Genomic DNA, 9,788 nt, shown 5'->3' with positions numbered 1-9,788 from the left:
AAAGTTATGAATACTTCAGTTTGGTATTCGTCCATGATATACAATATAATATAAAAACGTTTCAGGAATGTGGACAATGCTTTATTTTATTCTCACAAGTTTACTTTTGCCAACGTTTCGGAGGCGATTTTCTTCTTCTTCAGGGCTAAAAAACAAAAGGACATTTAACAAACAATAACAAGGACAGATCCTGAAACTAACCTCAAGAATATCAAGTGTTCGAGAAAACAGCAATCAAGAAATATTTCATAAATTATTTGTTGGATTAAATAATAACAGATATAACGTCACCAGAATCAAAGCAAAAATGTCAAACACAAAAACATAGACAAACATGAAATTTCAAATGTAAATTGTTACAACCATAGATAGGTCTTTTTCTTTTTGTTAAATTATATTCTACGTGTATTTCTTTGTTGTGTATCACTTAACATCCAACAAGATATCATAAATATAGCTGAGGTTGTTTACATCTTCTCTAAAGTTTACAGTGTTGTTTCTCCTGATGGAAATCATCTCACTTATATTTCTCTTGTAACCATTGTTCTCCACATCTAGTATTTCCACATCTTCAAAGTTGAAATTATGACCACCACTGAACACATGATAAGTTAGGGCAGTCTTTATGAATACTGAAATATGTTTTAGGGAAGAGAATTCTCAAAAATAATCAGGAAAGTAATAGTGCAAATGAATGAACGAGCGCCCAAAAGCTCCTGACATTCCACATTTTTTTCGATATCAGGAATACGAGGGTTACAGAAGGGTGTTTTTTTTAGAGCTATATAACTTTAAATTGCAATAAAACAACGATGGATTATTCGATTGACATGAATTTTATTTATCCGCAAGATAATCTTGTGGCATTACATTTTAAATATGATTTCTGGCATAAGACCGCCACGGCTCGCTCGGATGTAGTCCAATCTGGATGTCCAATTTTAGATGACTTTTTCCAACATTTGTGGCCGTATATCGGCAATAACACGTCGAATGGTCAAGGGTTTGTGGCTTATCCGCAAAGACCAATGACTTTACATAGCCCCAAAGAAAGTTGTCTAGCGGTGTTAAATCACAAGATCTTGGAGGCCATTCACAGGTCCAAAACGTGAAATTAAGCGGTCACCAAACGTGTCTTTCAATAAATCGATTGTGGCACGAGCTGTGTGACATGTTGCGCCGTCTTGTTGGAACCACAGCTCCTGGACATCATGGTTGTTCAATTCAGGAATGAACTAGTTAGTAATAATGGTTCTATACCGATCACCATTGACTGTAACGTTCTGGCCATCATCGTTTTTGAAGAAGTACGGACCAATGATTCCACCAGCCCATAAAGCACACCAAACAGTCAGTTTTCTGGATGTAAGGGTGTTTCGACATACACTTCAGGATTAACTTCACTCCAAATGTGGCAGTCTTGTTTGTTGACATAGCCATTCAACCAGAAGTGCGCTTCATCGTTAAACAAAATAAAATGGACGTAGTGCGCGATACGTATTCCGCACAGAACCATTATTTTCGAAATAAAATAGCACTATTTGCAGGCGTTGTTCAGGCGTGAGTCTATTCATGATGAATTGCCAAACCAAACTGAGAATAAATCACTTGACAGCTGTCAAATCGGTCGCCATCTTGAACAGTAATGCCAACTTAAAGTTATATACCTCGAAAAAAAACACCCGTTACATCTAAATGAGAATTTTCATCTCGATCAAATCTGCAGTAATAGGAAAATTTCGAATGGCTATTAACGTATTTCACTGCGGCATTCGAGATCCAAAACTATCCTTGAACAATTCTAGTTCCTTCCTTTCGTTAGTTATCAAGTATACAAATGGACGGACGTCATCAGCGGGTCGGTCCTTATCCTTTAAAACCATTCCACGTGCAAAATTCGAAATTGACATCTTGACGAAATAATAGAAAATGATTGATGAATACATTTTCCAATCGAAGAGATAAGAGTCTTGATTTAAAGGACATCATATGGAAATTGAGTGCGTGCCGCGTATATGTTGAAAATGACAAAAATACCACTCCCACGTTTTTTGGAAGCCTATTAATTTCGATAGATCCCGCATATTTTCGGTTTTAAATGATTTTCCCAGTCAACTGGTTCTTAATTAGCTACAAGTCGTATCATTTGAGATATTGATGTTAAATTCTGAAAACTATATAGGAACATCCATGATCCATGATATCCCGAAGCACCATGATTTAGGTGAAAATGGAGAGAAAATGTTTGCTTTTAATCGCTTAATCGCACCCTGTAGATTGCAATATTTGTGGTCTCAATCTGAGGTTTTTTTGGTTAATATTCTCATTTTTGTTTTCCCGTGAAATCCAATAAGTTTTATACCAAGATGGTAATTCAAATGTACCGGGTTTTTCACTATAATTTGACCCCCCCTTTAACTTTGTTCCCGATTTTCATAAGCGAATTTTTTTTAGCGATGAAGCGCACTTCTGGTTGAATGGCTACGTCAACAAACAAAACTGCCGCATTTAGAGTGAAGCTAATCCTCAAGTGTATGTCGAAACACCGTTACATCCAGAAAAACTGACTGTTTGGTGCGTTTTATGGGTTGGTGGAATCATTGGTCCGTACTTCTTCAAAAACGATGATGGCCAGAACGTTACAGTCAATGGTGATCCGTATAGAGCCATGATTACTAACTTTTTCATTCCTGAATTGAACAACCATGATGTCCAGGAGCTGTGGTTCCAACAAGACGGCGCAACATGTCACACAGCTCGTGCCACAATCGATTTATTGAAAGCTACGTTTGGTGACCGCCTAATTTCACGTTTTGGACATGTGAATTGGCCTCCAAGATCTTGTGATTCAACACCGCTAGACTACTTTCTGTGGGGCTACATAAAGTCATTGGTCTATGCGGATAAGCCACAAACCCTTGACCATTTGGAAGACAACATTCGCCGTGTTATTGCCGATATACGGCCACAAATGTTGGAAAAAGTCATCGAAAATTGGACGTCCAGATTGGACTACATCCGAGCCAGCCGTGGCGGTCATATGCCAGAAATCATATTTAAAATGTAATGCCAGAAGATGATCTTGCGGATAAATAAAATTCGTGTCAATCGAATAATCCATCGTTGTTTTATTGCAATTTAAAGTTCTATAGCTCTAAAAAAACACCTTTTATAAATTTTTTTTGCCACTGTTCTAGAAATCAGAATGTGCTTACTCCCAAAGCTGTAATTCTGCGTATTCATATCCCTTTCAATTTATTACCCAACAAAAGCACCTACTAAAATGAATATTATCAATTCTTCTCCCGGACTTTCCTCCACATTCTTCACCCGATGTTTCGAAGCACTGAAAATACATCACCAAGAAGAAAAATTTTTTCGTTCATCATCGTTGTAAATTTCGCTGGCTGAATAAAACATCACTTAATTCTGCCCTTTTGTTGCATCCCCCGTCCCACTTCCAGCAACATCCATCCTCCTCTTGAACCTCAATTCCTGAATCGATAAACGCTCTCTCGACTTCAATAGCAAATATAGTCGGGCTTTGCCGCTCGGTTGTCAACTTTATGTGGTAGTCTGAAGTAAGATGATAGGTATTTTATCGATTTTATAATATGGACTCTAAAGAAGATTTATCGGAGATTAAGGACAAAGCGACGTTCACTACGCTTTCGGCTGACATTTGTAACGAAATTTCGCCAATACGTATTCCGATGATGATAATAAACTTGAAATTCCAACGTATCGGGTTAGTCATATAAAAGTTTCCTCATAAAAATACCTACTCTGAAAAACCCGTCGAATATTTATAGGTTTCCGAAAAAGTATTGACGCACTGAAGCTCTTGCGAGCTCGTTGAGAAGGTACAGGTTGAATAAATTGTCAAACGGACATCTGATTTCAATATGTATATAAGATGTAGTAAAGAGAAATCCATTATTTGTGCATGAAAAACAAGGCTTCAATTACCATAGGGGTGATTCGATTTAGGTCAAATATGCGCCGAATTGTTCGATAACTTGTTGCCATTTTGAAGGTAATATTATGCTTCTCTCATAGAATCCCTCGTTCCTATTGGCTAAAAATTGAGACAGTTGATTTTCACTAGCCTCTGTTGAAGCGGATTTTTCACCAGCCATATTGTTAGCCATGGACAGGATCAGATGGTAATCACTTGGTACCAGGTCCGGACTATAAGGTGGATGCATAACTTCCAACCAAGCTCCCGGAGCTTCTGACGAGTCACTATCAATGTGTGTGGTCTGGTGTTGTCCTAATAGAACACAATTCCTCTCCTATTGGCCAAAGCTAGCAGATTATTGGCGATTGCTTCTTTCAGACGGTCCAATTGTTGAACAGTACAATTCCGAGTTAACAGTTGTGCTCTAAGAAAGCAGCTCATAGTAGATAAGTCCCTGTCAATTCCACCAAACACAGAGCAAAACCTTCCTGACCGTCAATCCTATATTATTATTCACCGAATCGGGATAGGTGCGGCTCTGTTAGCCTTCCGGGAAGTGCGACCAATTTGTTTTTTGTTTTTAAACCTAACTTTCCTTACAAACAAAGGGAAGCCGTCGATACGGTTAACGAAACCGACAACATCCTAAGGAGCCTTGGCTATTACTTCGTGAGTATCCAGAACTGACTTTCACTTGTGACTGGTTCCTATAGGCCAGTCAGCCCTGATGGACATTCGCACACTATGTGTTCAGCTGATTTTACCCCCTTGCCACCGAGCTTGCAGATCTCATCTGCTGACTTACTCATGGTACAGGTCGGTGAAAGCAACACAAATTTCTTTGCCTGAGCAAAACGCGGTGTGTTTCTCCCGAGGGTTTTTCTATTGTGCGACTCCCATTGTTGGACCGCTGCCTCAAATTGGTCTTTTCCAAGCCCACAATCCTAGCTTTTCCACCGTTTCCGCCGGCTCACCGCGTTTCGACCACGACCGTTTTCGCTTGACGTTGTCGTAACACTTTTAATCACCAATCGTCGATTTAGCTGCGATTCGCAGATAGAAATTCGATCCATGAGGTTTTTCGCTTCTTCTAGGGACCAGCTTTAGCGAATGATTCCAAACGTTTTTTTTGTGGAATCTAGCTCTTGCGCAATCGAAACAGTGCTCACATGCGACACAAGCGACTCCGTGGTAAAATAGTTCTCTAGTGACATGGGAGTGATGAGGGAGAATCAAAGAAAAACTTTCAAATACAGCGTATTTCCTCTTTGCTTGTGTCCATCTTTAACGAGTGCTCAAAGCTCAAACTAAACTGAGTCAACTAATCACAAGACTGTCAGGTAAGTTTTTGTAGTACGAAATCTCATCTCTCTCTAACGCCATCTAGGGGAACCCAATCGGACTCATACAACGCGAGATACACATTTCTAAAGCCACCTATTGGAGAAATATTGGACTTCCTTTAATTACACCTAATAATTGTATGTTCACCGAATTTCGAGTTGTCATTTCAGTGGCGTTGCAGCTAGAGAACGATTTCAGTATTCTCGAAACGTACAGGGGGCCCCGGTATTCCAATAATAGAGGAAAAAATATTCAAACAATACTATTTTTCAAACCAATCAACGTTGAATATTTCACGTCGGATTTGAGTTTAATAGATCAGTCGGTCCTCTTGAACTACGAAGATAACGTTTATTAGCCAGAAGAATATTTGGGAGTGTTAGGCACTCTTTATAATAACCGGTCCGATTGAGTTGACATTTTGCGTACAATAATTTTGCGTAAAATAATCATTTCTCTAATTCTGTGGCAAATCCGTTCATTCTGCCATACCTTGTAGAACAAGATATGCTGGAATATTTCAGTTTCAGACAATTTCATGGTTATATTTCATTATAAGATTTTAGTAGTCGGACTGTACTGTTCCTGTCATGGATTTATCCATTTTCATATTATTTGTCAATTTTTTGGTACCAAAACAGTTCTGCCAATCAACATTTTTCAATGAAAAAATCACCAAACAATTTGAATGAAAATATTCCATTATTTTGAAATAAAAACGGTGAATTAAAGAAAATAAAATATAATACTCATACAGAAAGCTCTTTCTGACACTCGTTCATTCAACACTTCGAGGCTCGTTTGGCTTTTTTTAATTTTCGACTGGTTGAAGAATTTCAATGCCTTCTGCACTTTTATATAAATAAGCTGAACGAGAAATTTCGTGTTCATAGCGTAAAAAGATAATAGTAAATTCAATCGATCGATAAAAAAACAATCACTATTTCCTTCTGACCAGAATAAAATTTTTCGTGTGAATGATTTCAAGAATGATGCAATGTTTCTTGTATGATCACTTTACCAAAAGTAGATTAAAAAATAGATGGGCGTCAATTTGTGTTTTCATAGACGCTGATTCCTCAATAGAACATGCAAGAGCAATTTGCTACCAGCAAATAGGGGGACTATTTTTCATTTTAGTATTTTGCACCTATAATGACAGTTTTTGTGAAAAAATAAAAAGAACTGGGATACTTCCAAAATTTAACATTTGAAATTTTTAGACAAGTCTGCTAACAATTCTAGAAATTTCGCAACATTTTCTTCAACCAGAATATTTCTCTGTATCATAATAAGGCACAAAATTTATATTATCTACAGCCTTCTAGCTGTTATAGGTATACCAAAAGTTAAACGTTGACTGAAAAATTCATGAAAACTTGAAAGGACCAAAGATGAGTTTACATCCATTTGTTCAATAAAAATAATATTTTCGGAATCATAGGTACCTAGTTATTTCGAGAGATTTCAAAAGCTTCAATATTGTACTTTTATTTTTCATATACTTCTGGTAGTGAATTTTCGACATATGCAAATCATTTAAAAGAATGGGGCCTTACATTAGATTAACACTCTCTCAAAATATAATTCCCAAAATATTCTTTTGAATGAACAAACATGAACTCATCAACATTATTGAATATCTTTCGATAGTTTGGAAATCCCAGGCGGCAAATGTCCATTGTACCGGAGTAAACTTTATTATGCCCTTTTCAGTATTCATGGATTTTTCGGTCAAAGTTCAAATTTTTTCTCCTAGTCGGCCTACCAGCTCTGTTTTGTATTAGTCGAAATTTACCTAGAGAAACCTTAGTGTTTACGTTACAATTATTGTTGATATTAAAATATTTGTGAAAATTAGTTTTGTATGATTTTATTTGATAATGAAGTCCATTCAGGTAAGGACCGAATCCATTGAATATCGCAAACATTGATTTACATTCTTCCTCCAACCGTTTTTGTACAGGGTGGGCAAATTTCGATGTTTTAGCACTTCAACTTTTAAACCAGAGGAGATAGACAAAATCTGATACCCCTTCTCGATTTCTTTTTCTGAGAAACTCACAAGGGTAGTATTCATTTTTGGCCACCTTCTTTTGTTTTCGAGTTATAAGCGAAAATTGGAAAAATGGCGATATCGAAAAACTTTAATATCTCCACTAATACTGATACTAAAGCTCTGAAATTAAAACATTATATAGGCACGTTTTTATGTTCATATGAACATTTATCGCTTCGTTTCCAAGATACAGGGGGATAAAGTTTGTGAAAAAAAATCAGTTTTCTACTTAAGTACTTAAGTATAACTCTAGTATTATTACATTCATTGTTTTAATTTTCAGGTATTGAAGTCTAGGTAAAGTAGTGTTTCGAATTAGGTTATAATCTCCTGGCTTAGATACAGGGATGCGATGATCATTTTCCTATTGAAAATCTAGGCCACTGTTTTTTTTTTTTTTTGAGAAAATTTTAGCATTTCCGAAAACAATACAGTTTCATTAATTTTTTTCATAGTATTCACCGTTTTCGAGATAATCGAGCTCAAAGCAAACACTAAGCAAAAAATCTACTAAAATAAATTTCTCAAATTCGCTTTTCAATGGCATTCAATTCAACATTTCAGAAAGAACATTTATCTGACCCTCAACAATAAAAACACACACATTTCTCACCGACCGACGCCTTATTGAAAGATTCAAATTTGCTGAATGAGGTCATTCATCGCAAGCATTCCTAATTTGAATAATTTATTTTAATAATTTATACCTACTTTGTACTCGATTTTCTCGAAAACGGTACATTTTATGGAAAAATTCAAGAAAAAGAGTCATCGCACCTCTGTATCTACACCACTGGATAATTTTGGAAGGATGAGACACTTACCTAATTCGAAACATTATACATTATCTCGACTTCAATAACTAAAAATTAAAACAATGAAGGTAATAACATTAAACTTATAAATGAGAAACGGTTTTTTTTAAACTTTTACAACTCCTATCTCGAAAAGTCGAAAACGAAGCTTGTTAGATTATGTTTATATGAACTTTTTTTCAAGAAGAAAGTCGTTCTATCCGACGTCAAAGTTATTGAATTAAAATATGGACCACCAGATTTATCCTCTAATTATTCCTATGAAATAGTGTAGTGTAATCGCAAAAAAAAACCACTCGGCATTCACTGATAGCTGTAACAATAACAACTAAAGTCTTCATTCGGACTCTCCTCTTTTTTCGCGTAAACATAACAGTATTTCCAGGAAGTTCGACTCAAGTTCACGGTAAAGAGCAGCCTCAAGCTCTAACAGAAATTCCTTCTAGAATTCTCCAACGACCTCGAATATGGAGTGCTAGACGCAATACCAAAAAGAACATCGACTTCTAAACGTTTGAATTTGTTTAAAACCGTCGGGTTTCCCATTAGTCGATAAACATGTCTCTTTGAATAAGAATTAATGAATGATTCAGCTTCTTTCTCAAGCAGGTGGCAGTGGAAGATTTTGTAGTGGAAAATTACAAAGAATTGGTGGGAAAAGAAGAAAGAGGTGATGTATCTGCGTTAATTGAGATAATGTTTTTTATTACTGCGTTAACGATTCTTCCTTGATTGTTCGTTCGAATTACAATACAGGGTGAACCACACAAAACAGTTCAGCCGAATCATTTAATCGATCAAATCACCGCAATAAAAGTTTTATCTAGGACTGTTTCATTATGAAACCAAACATCAAAAATAAAAGCAAGAAAGGATGAGGCTATGTGATCAGGAAATTTTTGCAAAAAATAAGAGGTGACATTTTGTAAAGCACTGGATGTGAAACTGATTTATTCTCAGTTTGGTTTGGCAATTCATCATGAAAAGACTCACGCCTGAACAACGCTTGAAAATAGTGCAATTTTATTTCGAAAATAATGGTTCTGTGCGGAATACGTATCGCGAACTACTTCCATTTTATTTTGTTTAGCGATGAAGCGCACTTCTGCTTGAATGGCTACGTCAACAAACAAAACTGCCGCATTTGGAGTGAAGCTAATCCTCAAGTGTATGTCGAAACACCGTTACATCCAGAAAAACTGACTGTTTGGTGCGCTTTATGGGCTGGTGGAATCATTGGTCCGTACTTCTTCAAAAACGATGATGGCCAGAACGTTACAGTCAATGGTGATCGGTATAGAGCCATGATTACTAACTTTTTCATTCCTGAATTGAACAACCATGATGTCCAGGAGCTGTGGTTCCAACAAGACGGCGCAACATGTCACACAGCTCGTGCCACAATCGATTTATTGAAAGGCACGTTTGGTGACCGCCTAATATCAAGTTTTGGACCTGTGAATTGGCCTCCAAGATATTGTGATTCAACACCGCTAGACTACTTTCTGTGGGGCTATGTAAAGTCATTGGTCTATGCGGATAATCCACAAACCCTTGACCATTTTGAAGACAACATTCGCCGTGTTATTGTCGATATACGGCCACAAAT

Source organism: Harmonia axyridis, chromosome 7 (genome assembly GCF_914767665.1).
Source record: "Harmonia axyridis chromosome 7, icHarAxyr1.1, whole genome shotgun sequence".
In the NCBI taxonomy this organism is placed as follows: Eukaryota; Metazoa; Arthropoda; class Insecta; order Coleoptera; family Coccinellidae; genus Harmonia; species Harmonia axyridis.
Note: the sequence above shows the minus strand (reverse complement) of the source record.